This window comes from Bradysia coprophila, unplaced genomic scaffold (assembly GCF_014529535.1).
Source record: "Bradysia coprophila strain Holo2 unplaced genomic scaffold, BU_Bcop_v1 contig_197, whole genome shotgun sequence".
NCBI lineage: Eukaryota > Metazoa > Arthropoda > Insecta > Diptera > Sciaridae > Bradysia > Bradysia coprophila.
The window spans coordinates 998746-1014779 of NW_023503460.1; the positions used below are offsets into that span (position 1 = coordinate 998746).

At 36.8% G+C, this 16034-nt stretch overlaps 1 protein-coding gene across 10 annotated transcripts in view; it reads left to right on the forward strand.

Annotated features, from left to right (window-relative positions):
• LOC119075288 (beta-arrestin-1) overlaps positions 1 to 16034 on the forward strand; it is a 61279-nt gene that overhangs the window by 17695 nt on the left and 27550 nt on the right. The gene's annotated exons all lie outside the window — the stretch shown is intronic.

Below are 16034 nucleotides of genomic sequence, written 5' to 3' on the forward strand. Positions count from 1 at the left end.
GTATATACTTCTTCTTCTTCTTCTTCTTCTTTTTCAGCCTGTTTCTATCCACTGCTGGATGTAGGCCTCTCCAACTTCTTTCCATTTCGTACGATCCATTGCCATTTGCTGCCAGTTTGTACCTGCAATATTCTTAATTCCGTTTGTCCATCTCTCTGGTGGTCTACCTATAGCTCGTCTTTTATATGGTCGCCAGTTCATGATCTTTTTGGTCCAACGTTCGTCTGTCCTTCTTGCAATATGTCCCGCCCAGCTCCATTTCAGAGATGCTATTCTTTCCATGACATCAACGACCCTGGTTTGTTGTCGAATCCATTGATTCGTCATTCTGTCTCTGAGTGTTATTCCAAGCATACTCCGTTCCATGGCTCTTTGTGTCACTCTCAATTTTTCTTCGGATGCTTTCGTTAAAGTTAACGTTTCCGCTCCATAAGTGAGCACTGGAAGGACACAAGTGTCGAAAACTTTGCGTTTCAGACTATTATTCATTTTGCTTTTGAAAATTAGTCTGAGTTTTCCGAACGCTGCCCATGCAAGACCAATCCTACGTCTTATTTCTGCAGTTTGGTTGTCCAGACCTAACTTCAGCTTATGTCCTAGATATACGTAGCTGTCGACTCGTTCAATGACAGTGTCACCAATTTTGATTTCTCTATCGTCCCCGATGTTGGTCATGACTTTTGTTTTCGATAAGTTCATCTTGAGGCCAACTTTGTTTGCCTCTTCACTTAACTGTTGTAGCATAAGCTGAGCCTGACCTAGATTCGCTGCTATCGGTACTATGTCATCAGCGAAGCGGAGATTGCTCAGGTACTCTCCATTTATATTTATTCCCATTTTACTCCAGTTTAACTTCCTAAAAACACTCTGCAGAATCGCCGTGAATAATTTCGGTGAAATGGTGTCACCCTGCCTTACACCTCGGCCAATTCTGAATTTCTCCGTGCTCTTATGAAGTTTTATACATGAAGTAGCATTTTTGTACACATATCGAATTGTGTTGGAGTACCTTGAGTCTACTCTACATTCGTCTAATGCGTCCAATATCGACCATGTTTCCACTGAATCGAAAGCTTTTTCGAAGTCTATGAATAGCAAGACTATGTCGATGTTGTATTCACGACACTTCTCAATAAGCGTTCTCATCACTTGCAAATGGTCGTTTGTGCTGAAACCAGATCTGAAAGCAGCTTGTTCAACAGGTTGGTAGAAGTCGAACTTGTTAGTGTTCCTCTTCGTAATGATTTTCATAAACAACTTGTAGAGTGTTGACAATAGGCTTATGGGTCGGTAATTTTCCAGCTTTGTTATGTCTCCTTTTTTATGCAGCAATGTAATTACCGCATTTTCCCAAGCTTCTGGTACTTCTTCCCATTGGAGACATTGATTAAACAAAGCCGTGATTGCCTTTAATAAGGAGTCTCCACCTAGTTTAATGGCTTCCACTGGAACACCATCTTCTCCTGGAGACTTTTTGTTTTTCATCTCGGCTACTGCGGCCTTGACTTCATCAACAGTTATGTCGGGCATATCCTCCGATCCCACGTTTCTTATTATTGGTCTATCTTCGGTTTCTTCCGTTGGACTCTGTCTTGCTGAAGAAAACAAATTCTCATAAAATTCTGTTGCAATATTTAATATCTCATTTCGATCCGTTTGGATCGTTCCTGTTTTGTCTCGTAATTTGAAGATTTCTTTTTTGGCGTTTGTCATTTTTCTCCGTAGGACTTTCATATTGCAGTTAGCTTCAATTATGTTTTGAGCCAATTGGACATTATATTTTCTTTCATCTGATCTCCTTGCTTTGTTGATACTTTTAGACAAGTTCCGGTATTCCACCGAATCTCGTCCTCCGTTTTTTACCAACTCTGCTCTGCTTGCGATCAGGTCTAATGTTTCTCTGCTGAGTTTTGATTCTTTCCCTTGGACGGATTTGCATTTGGATTTCATGAAACCCATTATTGTATCGACGGTTTTGGTATTCAATTCGTCCAATGTTTCACATTGATTGTTGACGTTATCTAATTCGGCAGTCATTTTCGTAGCAAATTCTTCATTTTGTGTGTAAAGCCGTTGTACGTCAATCCTTTCACTTTTTTGAACTAGTTGTGATCTTTGAAATCTGGTATTTAACGTGACTCTTGCACGAACCATTCGGTGATCACTACCGGTTGAAAAATTGTTTAGGACCGTAACGTTCTTAACGGTTGACTTACAGCCAGTTATGATGTAATCGATCTCATTTTTCGTTACACCATCTGCACTAGCCCAAGTCCATTTCCGTTGAGGCTTTCCTGCAAAAAATGAATTCATTGCGTACAAATTGTGTTGCTGTAGGAAGTTGAGTAAAACATTTCCACGCTCATTTCTTTGGTCGTTGCTAAAACTGCCAATAGAAACTTCGGAGTCTTCTTCTCGTTTTCCCAGCTTCGCATTGAAATCACCGATGAGATATTGGTAATGTGATGGGTTTTCGTCCAGAGCTTTCTCGACATCTTCATAGAATCTTTCTACTTCTTCGTCATCATGGGTGGACGTGGGTGCGTAAACCTGAATTAATTTGACACTGTATCTGTTATTTATCTTCAGGTTTACGTATATCACTCGATCGGATATGCTTTTCGTGTGAGTTATACGGTCCGACCACCGCTTGTTTATGAACAATCCGACACCGTGCATCAGCATCTGACTATCACTTCCTCGGTAGAAGAATGTATGCCCTGATTGTAATTTCAGGCATTCCTCTCCAGGTTTTCTCACTTCGCTCACTCCCACAACATCCCATTTTATCTTTTCTAGCTCTTCTTCCATTTCTTGCATTTTTTGTCTTGACGACAATGTTCTGGCATTATATGTGGCAATGTATAATTCGTTGTGGCTTCGTTTGAAGGTTTTTAGCATTAAAACACCACGCTTGCTACTGCGGGTTGGTGAGTATGAAAGCTTTACTTTGCTCGCCCCCGGTAATCCCCGAGCTCTGACCCGCGCATTTCTGCACGTACCGGGACCACAGTGCCTATCAAAGTGCACAGTGCCCGACGGGGTAGTGTTACTCTTTTTGAACATTCTTTTCCATAAAGCTTTGCCCATTCTTTTGAACCTATCTGAGCAAAAGGTTATTGACGTCTTTTAAAGGACGTCGTTGAAAAGCTTAACCTAGTAGCTAATAAGAATTCTGGGATCGTTCTATCCTTGGGCTTCCTGATCGTGTTGTTTCGCCTTAACGTTGGTCCCTTAACCCCAATTCTTTTGGCTTCCAACTCACGATTCATTCAGCCTTAAGATTGATCTATCTAATCCTATCTTATCTACTGCTACGTCCTCGTTAAACTTCATTCCCTCCACTCTTTTTCAAACTGGCTTGGGACAGTCTTTGGCGGTGTTCTCGTATATACAGTATATACAATGTACGAAAAGGGAAGCAAAGTGAAATTAAACGAAAATTAAATTAATGTGCGCTCAAAGCATTTTCATTTTTCCATTGTTTCTGCTCGATGTAAACAGAGCATTATTAAAGCTATAATATAGAGCTATGATATAGCAAGTCTCAGTATACTTATATTTTATTTATATATATTTATATTTATATTATATTGTATGCAAATGTTCCGAATTGAATTGAATTGAATTTATTGACACCGCCAAAGACTGGCTGAATATTTTACATCAGTTTACAAAATACAAAAACAAATTTCACGTTAACATTTAAAATCATCACAATCTAAACACCTCCAATATCCAACTTTTCGATCATTGCATTTTTAAAAGATATTCTGTTACCATACTTTGTCACTTCAGACTTATGTTCATTGATAAGTCTTATCAGACGAACAACAGGTTGCTGAGATAAATATACATTGTGAAGTCTAGGTTCAACCAAGAGTTGCACGGTAGATTTTCGAAGATTGTACGCATTCACTATGTTCCGAACAAACTTTGATGAAATCAAGTCATCGTCAATGTTACGCTTATATATGTCATACGCAAGCATTATGTCTGCCACAGTACGCCGCGTTTCCAAATTTTGCAATTTCAGTTGTCTACATCGATCTTCGTATGGTGCTAGTCTGTAAGTCGTTGCATTACTTCGGCTTTCCAACAAGTAAATCACGAATTGCTTCTGAATCGATTCAATGTCGTCTTTGTAAATTTGTGCCGCAGGGTTCCATATAGGCGATGCAAATTCAAGTCTCGATCGTACGTACGCCAAATAAAGTATTCGCTGCGTTTCTTTCGTGAAATTGCCATTGGAAAAATGCTTGATACAACCGATCGTTTGACGACATTTCATTGTCATTTGTTCAATATGACTACCCGGATGGAACCATCTGTTAACCAGTACGCCCAAATCGCTCGTTTCCTCAACTCTATTGATGACGTTATCGCCCATTTTATAATCGACCTGGATAAATGATGGTTCATGCCGGTACATACTAAAGATGTAACATTTTTCTTCGTTGAACAGAAGACGATTTGCTGCGTTCCAATTTACTACATTGTCAATATCTCGCTGCATTCTTCGAATATCATAGTGGTCGAAAATTATTGACGCCAATTTTATATCGTCAGCAAAGAGTAGAGTGTGCGCGAACTGCACTACATCAACAATGTCGTTAATGAACACAATGAACATAAGCGGTCCAATCGAACTTCCAGGCGGCACGCCAGATGGTGACTCGTACAATCTCGATACGAAGTTGCCAATTTGAACGTAATTCGTCCTACCGATCAGATATTGACATATCCACCTTGCGGTTTTTCTCCCGATTCCAAAACTAGCTAACTTGATAATCAGCAAGTATATTACCAATTTGTCGAACGCAGTCTTGTAGTCACCATAAAATATGTCAAGCTGAGCTGAACGTTCAAATGCAGTATGTGCCAGTATAGATAACCCGAGCAGATTCGTTACGACTGATCTTTTGTCCCTGAATCCATGCTGAGCACTTTTCAGTTGAGGCTGGATTTTTCCGCTGATCTTCCGCTTTACGGCAATTTCGTGGATTTTAAGAATCATCGTTTGAATGGCAACAACTCTGTAGTTCCTAATGTTCGATTTGTCACCTTTCTTATGTACCGGAACTATTCGCGACCTTTTCGCTGTGGCCGCAATTTTTCCAGAGTCGAACGATTTTTGATATAATAGCCAAATAGGCCACGTTGAAGCTGATGCACACATTTTGATCACTAACGGCTTGATGTCATCAGGTCCAGCTCCACCCTTCCAGTCAAGCGAATGTATTGCTGCTTCAATGTCGAACAACGATAGATTAATATCCTCTGCACCATCTATTGGAATATAAATATCGTCGAAGTTCCAGTTTCCATTATCGGGTACGTGAATAGATTCGAAATAGTCAGCAAATAGATTGACTATTTCATCCGTAGTTGTGCCAATTTTATCATCAAGTTTCATTACATCTGGATACTTTTCAACACCACCGTTGATTTTAACAAATTTCCAAAATTCCGACGGGTTTGACTTGATGTTTTCTTGTGTGTGCAGGTTAAATTCATTAAAACGACGGTCGCATTCATCACTGAAAGCTATTTCTGCTGCCAAATATTCATCCTTAGATGTCAACCCATCATCCTTCCGCTTGTGCAGTTTATTACGGCGATTTTTCAAATGTTGCAAATGTTGATTCCACCACTTTGGTCTGTTCGAGTATTTCTTGATCGTTTTTGTCGGAATATTCTGCTCAATCAGAGATTGCATAGTCTGAATGAAAAATTCGTATGCTGAATCATCGTCTCTCACGCTAAATTCGTGCTGGAAATTAATTGCTTCTAATTGGTGTGACATCCTTTCATAATTTCCTCGTTTATATTGTCGAACGGTGATAGTTTCCGCAATCGATGATGATTTCGAATAATCTAATTTGATTTCGTATGGGACGTGGTAGGTGTCTTGTTGCGTTTTGTCGATGATGGTGTAGTTGTCTTCACTTAGCTTGAAATCGCTTGAATTATTCACGAAAACCAAGTCCAACACATTTGAAGATCTATTTCGGAAATTCGATATTTGAGATAAAGGCAGGCTAAGCATTTTGTCCAAGAAGTCAAGTGCGTCGGTGTGATATCTAGATCGATTTCCGCTCATACTCGTATCTGCTGTAGCGTGTGGCAAATATACGTTTTCGTCATCATCATCACTTGTCCAATTTATGTCGTGCAGATTGAAGTCGCCCATGACAATAATTTTATGACTACGATAATTCTCTACGATGAATTTTACCCGATGATAATGCTTCAGTGCAACTTCCAGGTTGAAAATGCTGAGGTAACATACATAGACGATTAATGGCTGTGGTTTTATACGTATCTCAACCGCTAGAAATTCGCTCTCATCGTCGGAATCGAGTGTGGAAGTGAACACAATTGATCTGCTTTGTAATGAACAATGCACCAAAATCGCTACGCCACCAGAACGCCTCAATGTCTGAATTTTGCGATCGCAACGATAAACATTAAATATGCTTGGGAAATACACACTGCTGGATTGTCCACCGCTAAGCTGTGATTCCGTGAAACAAAGCAACTTGTATATGGATAGTTCGATTTTCATGGAAATGTTCTTTTTGTTCGTGATGCTTCGTGCGTTGTCATAAAAAATGGCCAATGAATGCGTACGTTCTGGTTCGTGGATTAAACTTGCTGTATTGGACTCGGTTGAGTTGGTCGGATTAAAGTCATTTCCATTTGAATTACGGAAGAACGTCGTGATAAGCGGTTGAATTGTTGAAATGTGGTTCGGACATGCAGTAACGGAAAAACGATTCAATTTAAACGGTGTAGTGTCATGTCTTGCTTGGCGAGAACATATACTGTTTAATGAGTTACCTGTGCAATGTCCATCGCTGATTGGTCCGGTATCTGAGTGACGTTCGTCGTATCCTGGTCGTTTTTTGCAGTTCCATTTTGTTCCGGCATTGGCTTCAGCCTTTCAACTATTGACGGTTCCGTGTCGAACTCGAATTCACGGATCAGACTATAAGATGGCCAGTAAGCTGGATTCATTATAGTTTGGAAATGCGCCTGAGTGCAGCCAATACGAAACGAGACAAAGCGGTAAGTCGTGATGTCACGGTCCTTCTTCACCAGTTTGCAGACATCAATTTCGGCTGATGGTATTCCAGTTGCTTTGTTGACGTAGTCAGCTAACTCTTCCACCGTCGTGTCACGATGCATTTTGGAAATCCAGACTGCTTTTTCAGGATTTGACCGAGCAATTTTACGCTGAACTGGCGATGGCGGCTTACCAATTACATTGTTAGACTGTCCAGCAACAGCTGGCTTCACGGGATTCGGCGCTTGCTTTGGATTTGGTGTTTTTGGCGCTTGCTTTTTCTTCGGTGTTTTCGGCGTTTGAACGTTCTTCGAAGATCTTGGTGTATCTCTGAATGAAATTCCCTTCTTAGCGATGTCAGCATAGGTTAAACGGGCTTCCTTAACCGATTCACCAACGGCGACCGAATTCTGCTGAACTACACCCTTCATCGAATCAACAGAAACTTGAAGACTTGCGATCACGTTCGTTTGACAATCGATTTTCTGAGCTAGGGCCTCAATAGCGGTTTGAAATTGCTGATTCTGCTTGGTAGCTACGGCTTTCGGCGAATTGACAACGACCGGCGAAGCTTTCGACAACGCAAGATTCGGGTTCAGAACGTCGAACGTACTTTGTACCAAGTTGCCAGTCCCATTCAGATTCGGTTGTTTTCGTTTGGGTGACGAACAATCTTTCGGACGAGCCAAACATTCGTCACAGACCATCACAATGTTGTCAATGATAAAGACATCCTCCGGCCTTTTCTGGATTTCGTAACACGGTAAATGAATCGGATTGTTGCACACAAAGCAGTACCAAATAGTTTCCGTCGTTATCTTGTCAGCAGGACATTCTCTCGAACATTTCCTTAACGGTATCGGTGCCATTTTCTCGAAAGACCAGCAGAAAACAGGTTCTATTTGATCCAAAATGTCCGACAGGTGAAAATACACTGCTTGTAGCTACAGATGGCTGTGGCCAAAAAATTTTTGACAGCGACCGGTGACGTATAACTCAATTGAGGAATTTAGGGTTATGCGCCTTCAAAACTTGAATTCACTTTTGCCGACAAATTCCACTATGAATTACCAAAACTCCATCAATTTACGATGCACGACCAACGATCAATTGCTTACAGTCACCAAAAAACAATCAAACATTAAATACGAACACCAAATTAAACGATTAAAATATGCACGCAAAACTTTGTTGTCATACAGACAGTGCTGTCAAACAACACTCTTTTTCAAACTGGCTTGGGACAGTCTTTGGCGGTGTTCTCGTATATACAGTATATACAATGTACGAAAAGGGAAGCAAAGTGAAATTAAACGAAAATTAAATTAATGTGCGCTCAAAGCATTTTCATTTTTCCATTGTTTCTGCTCGATGTAAACAGAGCATTATTAAAGCTATAATATAGAGCTATGATATAGCAAGTCTCAGTATACTTATATTTTATTTATATATATTTATATTTATATTATATTGTATGCAAATGTTCCGAGAAATGGAATTTTTGGTATAACGGCATAATTTCATGTTGATGGGTTTCTTTAAAATGTTTTCAAGTTATTGAAGAATAACAGAAGAAACCTTGCACTATTTTGTTGTTAGAGGGATGTACTATCTAAAAGGACAGAAAATTTTGAAAGCATGCTAAAGTTGTTAATAATTTGAGATGTTCAACAAATTCTGGATTGTTTTTATTATGCAAAGAACCAGCTAAGGAAAAAACTGCACATTTTAAGAATAAACGACTGTACAATTACAATATCTGCGCATTTTGTACAATTTCTTATTTTAACTATGGTGAGAATCAATAGAACCATTTTACTGTTGATTCCTAGATGTGAGGCTCAAAGAAAATAGGTAAAAAATTAAAAAATTGCTTTTGTGATTCGAAAGGAGTTGAAGGAAACTGAATGAAAGTGAATTTCCGGAAGTCTAATCGTATCGTTTGAGTTATGTCTTTCGTCCCCCATGAGATGTTTTCAATTGTTTTACTTACACAGTTTAATACATTAGGTAATGAGCTGAGAAAGCTGAGTCCTAATTACGAACTTTTTTTTTAAACCGTTGGAAGTCCATAAAAATTGCAAACAAAATGCAATCTTTTTATACTGAAGATACAGTGTGTTAGTTATTAATCCAAATTATTACTTTGGCCATTTCAAGACGTATTTTACAAACTTTATCTACAATGTTATCTGCTACCTTATCTTCTGTAGTGTAGATAAACAAGAACTTAAGTATTTGATATACAATTTTCTGTATAAGAAATATTTCGCGAATAAAATTTCCGTCGTTACACTGAAAGTTATAATAAAAAATTTTCTGCTGTCATACTGTGGAACGATATATCGGGCGAAATCTCGGGCATGTCTTAATAAAACTTTATAAAATATGGAGTGGACAGTACATTGATACCATTTTATGATTATGTTTTCTAGGTTCACTGTCATAGCAGATTAATTTATGAAATGAAAATGAAAACATGTATGACCGAACGGCCAATTTCTGTCAATATGATATAATTAGTTCGCATGTAAAGTTAAGGTCTTGCCGTACGGTTGAAAATCTAACATCGTATTTGCTGACAGGTCTTTAATGGAAACTTTGAGCAAAAGATGTGAAAGTACTCAACCACATCATATGCGAAAATTTCAAATTTTAGCGCTAGAGCGAAAATATGTTTGCAAAATGCCTTATTAGGCACTCGATAAGCAATAGACTGTAAACACAAAATTTAACTGGCCGAACGAACACGATTTCATCCACAGAGATCGGTTTTCATATAAATATTAATGAGGTTATGTCTCTATGGATGAAATTTGACAATTCGTATGGCATTGGAACAGATTTATGGGATGGACAATATCCAGAAATCATCCATATTTTTAATGAATTCAGTAAAGAGCACAAGCTTGTGAAATAATGTGAATCGATACTTACGTTGTGCAAAATATTACGTTGGCTATTTAATTTCTAGGGAAAATTTTGGAACGCGATAATATTCGTATTCTAATTCTATGAATATGTTTCAATGACGCCGCCTATTTTTATATCGAATTAACATTATCGCAATGATGCTAAAAATGTACGTCTTCGAATTAATAAAATATTTCTCTCACTTACGTACTACATTGAAAAGTTTATCGAAAACTGTTTGGAAGCATGTTGTTTATTAAGTTATTTTTAAACCAGCAGGTTGATGTTTAATGAGAAAATTGCATTCCGAATATATGTGAACAGTAAACTTTTGAGCAAGGAATGTTGTTGTTTTTTCACAAAAAACCAGATAGATGATAATGTATAAAGTAATACCTAAAGGAGACAACACCATCTGTTTACATCTCTCTGCAAAGAGGGATCTTATATTTGGACGTACACGAACAGTCCCTAATGGAAGTGAATTTGTCTCAAACTCTAAAGCCGTTGGGTACTCTTTTTTATAAATAAATATTCCTAACACTACATATACCTAAACATAAAATTTCGTAAATTATTTAGTAACTAATCGGCATCTTATATCTTACACATCATAACCAAATACCAGCCCAGGCATTATTATTAGGGTTTCCCTTTGTTCACGCACCCAGAATCTTAGAATCTCTACAAAAAATCTTTGGATATAGACGTTTTTATTCAAACGAAAAGTTAAGTGCTAAATATAATATGTTAAAAGCGAGCAGTTTAACAAAATTTTCATAAACTGCTAATTGTTCTCAGAGCTGGTCAAACAGTTACAACCAAATCCATTTTCTGTTGAAAGCTAACACATTCGTGGTCGTACATTTTTCAAAAAGGATTTTGGTGGAAAGATATCATCAAAAGTAAGCAAATCAGAATTTAAAAAAAACTCTCAAATATATGCAAAGCACCGATGCCTCTTAACTGATTTCATTGATTAAATTTGAATGTTTCCAATTTTCGCAATCCATTTTGCTCACATACATACGCAACGCACACACCAGGCAAAGCTGTTTATTTTTTTCAGAAGACATGTGAAGCTTTTTTGAATAAAGAAAGTCATTTCACAATTTTATTGGTGATTTTCAAGGCGTACTATAGTGAAGGTGGATGTGTATTGTATTGCAGAAATATTGTAACAACGATGAATGTGAAATGGCGTTAAAAATTTATTACAAACCCACCACATTCAATGGATGCATGAATTTTCTTCACATACAATCTTTAACATCATCCACCTATAAGAATTTATTACGCATGTGTAACACATACAATGTCTCATGTAGGTTATTCATTATAAACATAGTGCGATACCAGCAACAGCTGGTAACATAAACATAATTAATTCATAGCATTCTCCTCTATCTCTCAACTTAAATCCATAATTTAAACAGTTTTTTTATTAGAGTGCGGAAAATTATTCTTAACTTTATCGCCAATTAAAACAGCAACGAAACGTTCAAAACTAAAACAAACATCGATTTGTTTGTCTTGATGGTTTCTGCTTAGAGAGATAATCCAGATAAAAAACATAATCGGGAAAAAAGTGAAAAGAAACAAACAGGTTGCTATAAAAACAAATAAACTCGGACGAATGACGTCAGGTTTCAGAATAAAAAAAAAACAATGAATCGTTATAGCTTAGGTAGGGATGATGAGTGATGATGATGATGATCATGATGATGATGTGTATTATCAATGTCATGTTATAATCAAGGGGTTTAAACCGATTACACATGACATACTTGCATCGGGTCATGAATAGTTCATGCTAGTAACTTTTTTCAATCGTAACATTAGAAAATTCCTTGATATTCCTTGACAATTAAACAATTATTTAGCGTGTGGCTTTCTTAAAATCGCAATATGTTCCTTGCATCTAAAAACAGCAAATAAACAGTTAACTTGACAGTGTAAGAATTTAGAATACGAAAAATATTACAAGTTTTTGTTCGGGTCATCAAGAAGATACCAAACAAAAATCACACTTCAGAGTTCAAATCGTGTTAAACATTGCACGGCGTCAGTGATGACGTATAGCTGACCTCTATATGATAATATCAGACATTCTTCGAGTATGTGATTTGTTCGCGAGCGGAGCGAGTGAGATTTTTTTTGCAATTTTGTACGATTTATTGCTCACTTCTCAGCGCCCTTAACTGCTCAATTCCCTGGGCTTACCTCATGGGTTAGTCCGGCCCTGGATATTCTAAAGACAAATATAAGTAAACCCAATCAAAAGTGTATCTCTACTCTACACATGTAAAGTAATGTGAGAGTTTTTTTCATTGTTCAATGAGATATTGTTGCATTGAAAGATTTAAGTGAATCTTGAATTTTCAATTTAGAAAACATTATTTTTAGATTCTTGATACTTTAATTACATTTATACAAACAACCTTAATGTAAAATTTATTTTTCATTTTAGTAATTGAGTTCGATAATGTTTTGATAGAAATGTCGATGTGCCAATGTGTTTTCTAACAGCTTACAAAAAATGTCAAATAATACAATGTCTTCTCAGGAATACCTTTAACACATTTTGATATATTCAAAAGTGAATTCATGCCATTTAGTTGCTATGCCATTTAGTTTTGGCAACTGGCATATCTGCTACGTATTCGATGTGCACATTCTTCAGAATAATTTCTGTAACATGAGAATATTTATTTTAAATGCATTAACATTAGCATTCTTAAGTGTTAGCACCACTGCCATCATTTCGTGTGATGTGTTACAACAGGGAGAGAAAAGTGAAAAATTGTGGTTTGTATTTGATTCCACAAGTTGAAGAAATGAAAATCTAGATTTTTATTAATAGATAATGTTGGGCACGCAAACGCAATAAGTATCAAATACTAAAATAAAAAATATTTTCATTTGTTAAACAAGTTTTGTTGTGGAATCATTTACAAAGCAGTGCTTTGAAAGCCCAACCACTTTTAAACTAGAAAACTTGTTGAATTTTACTTTTCTCTTACTGTAATAAAAGATAAAAGGAAACTTTGCGTTGCAGCAGACAAAAAAGGGCTCAGATAAAATGGTTATTTGGATCACAAGGGACGAAAGTAAAAAAATTCAACCGTGTGCGAAGTTTGCAGCCCGTGGCCGTGGCGGCAGCCCCCTGGTAAAAGAAAAAATATTAAATTAATGGCAACGTTCTTTTCTATCACAACAATCACAGCGATCACAACGACACCAGACGGAACACATGTTGTTGCTGTCATTTACTTTCGCATCCTCGTTTGAGAGCCGAAAGTACTTTCGCTCCTCTGTTGTTGCTGTCATTTACTTTCGAATCTTCGTTTGGGGGGCGAAAGTACTTTCGCACCTCTTGTGATGTCGTGGCTTACTGAGAGTTGAATTTTTAAACTTTCGCATCTCATTCGGGAAGCGAAATGGTTATTTGTGTACCTGTTTTGGACGATTGATTTTAGGCGATTTCGCGGATTAAATTACAATTTTCATGCTTCGGGGCCGAAAATGAGGGCAATTTTTCGAATTTTCTCGGGTTTCCGGCCCTCTGCATGAAAACTCACATGTGCACCTGTTTGGGACGGTTGATTTAAGGCACTTTCGCTTGTAAGCCTCACTTCGTTCGGCCTACAATCCGCGAAATTGCCTAAAATCAATCGTCCAAAACAGGTACACAAATGACTATTTCGTAGTTAGTGTAATGAAAAGCATTATTTTATGTGTTATCGTTATAGTCTGGGTTCTTATGTAAAAAAAAGGTAAGCACGCAAAAAATGTATGAAAAATGTCGATTTTTGAAAAGGACATATGTTTCATGATTTTTCAAGCCCAATCGAATGCTATAACTGAAAAACTCGGGAAGCACCTAGCGCGCGGATTGACATAAGAACCCAGACTATTAGTAATTAGTAAACCGAAAAACTTGATTCGATCATTTTTTGTACAATTTCTGAATAGACTATGCCAAAATGACTTTTTCTCTCAATTTTTTTGCATAAAGTAGCTAAAAATTGAAAATAAAGATACCCGTGTCTCGTCTTTTGACGAAAAATCTTGAAACCAGAAAGATATTTCATTTTATAAATTCCTGAAATATGTGATTTGCGCCATTTTCCACCCAAATTCCACATAAGGTCTTAAGTTTGCCACTTTACAATTACAGTAGTATTGTGAGTATTGTTCACTCAGTTCACCCAGTTTTGACTTATTCACTGAATTTTGTTTTGATGAAGTGTCAAATTGCCACAGTAAATTTTTAATCTCAAACAAGTTTGTGTCGAAAATTTGTAGTATTTCGCGTAAAACGAAGTGATTCAGTTTAAATTTCGTCCAGAAAATAGTTCCGAGTGTGCTTTTTCTAGTGTCTTAACAGAATTCAGGACAGATCTTCCGAAATAATTTGAAAGACAAATTAATTTGGTCAAACATTGTGGGTGTTGTGAAAATCTCATTTTTAAAAGCAATTTGGTGTCGATTATGCAATTCAGTGTTCAATTCCTTAAGTTTATGTGCCTAGAAATTTCCTGCAAAACGTTTCATGCTAATTCAGTCGGTAAAATGCGAAGAAAACATGCAAAAATATGTTGCCATTCAGATAAACAAAAATTCTTGACATGTCTGTTGTGAAGTTAGTTGTAAGTGACACCACAAAACTGAAATTATTTTGACCGTTAATTTAAAAAACGATTTTTTGGCGGAAATGCTTTTATTTGAATGTGTGCATGTTTCCGGTAAAATAAAATAGTGATAAAGTTACCACTATTGAGGACCTTTAAAATGGCATCATTGGTTAAAGATGATTGGCATAGTCTATTGAAACATTGACATTAAATTCATTTTTGATGTGTTTTTCAGATGAAATAACATTGAGTGAATCAGTCCAGATTATTATGGTGTACAATGTCCTCCTTCGGTCGTGATTCACGGCCCGAGAAACTCAATAGCATCGCAACAAGTTCAAATAATAGAAAACCTGGAAACTTGATAAAAAGTTAATTGAGTGGAATATATATCTACAAAATAGAGATACTTTCTGCTGGACGTTTCCTTAATTGGGAAGTTGTCTTGCCCATTACCCTGATTGTAATATTGAAGAGAATTCGAAAGACAAAACATTTTTCTATTGTGCCTCTGGTTTTTAAATGAAATTATTTTTCCTTTTTCCTCCATTTTATTTTCGTGTTTACACATAAAGTCCATGATATCACGTTATAAACATTGTATCCGTTTCTCGTCTCTATTGATTGCTATACAGTTCAGTAGGTTCACCGAAGGAGTACGTCTTTGTCTTCGAATATTATTGACATTTTTTCAGAAAACATTATACCTCTACGAATTGCTATAACGCTTTCTTCTCATTGTTTACATACTACTTAATGCATGAGGGGACTATTCGGCAAAGGTTATAAATAAATTAATGTTTTACTATACCTATATTGACGTGAAGACCCACTAAAGAGGATTACATCAAGCGGTTATAACGGTATTGTGATGAGAATGGAAAAGGCTAGTTACTCTTTGATTTTTCTTCGAATATTTGGCAAGTCTCCTCTTCTCATTATTTTGTAAGTGAACATTGCCACTGTAATTTGTAAATCAATATCCAAATTTCGCGATCATTTTCAATATTCAGATGGTCGGAATAGCTCGATTAAAGAGAGATTTCTTAGTTTTTACCAACGTTTCGCGATTTAAATTAACAAACAGTGAAATTTTCGCAAAAGGTTATGTGTTATGCTATGTTTATGTTGAAACCGTACAATTTCTTAAGTGGTGGCCTCTCCTTCGGGTTACGAATTATAGTATGAGTAATGACTATGTCGAGCTTAGTACTGTTACTACCCAAACTAGTCTTTTGATTATGTTGAATCAAGAAGACTTTAAATGAAACTCTAGAGATGTTGCTCAGTCGAGTAATATTTTTATTATGAGAAATCCTTTAACAAAACAATTATATTTATTTTAGGGTATAAGGAAAATCTAGGGTTACTTAACAACAAAAAATCCAAACGAAAATTCAAAGTTTCTTAGATTT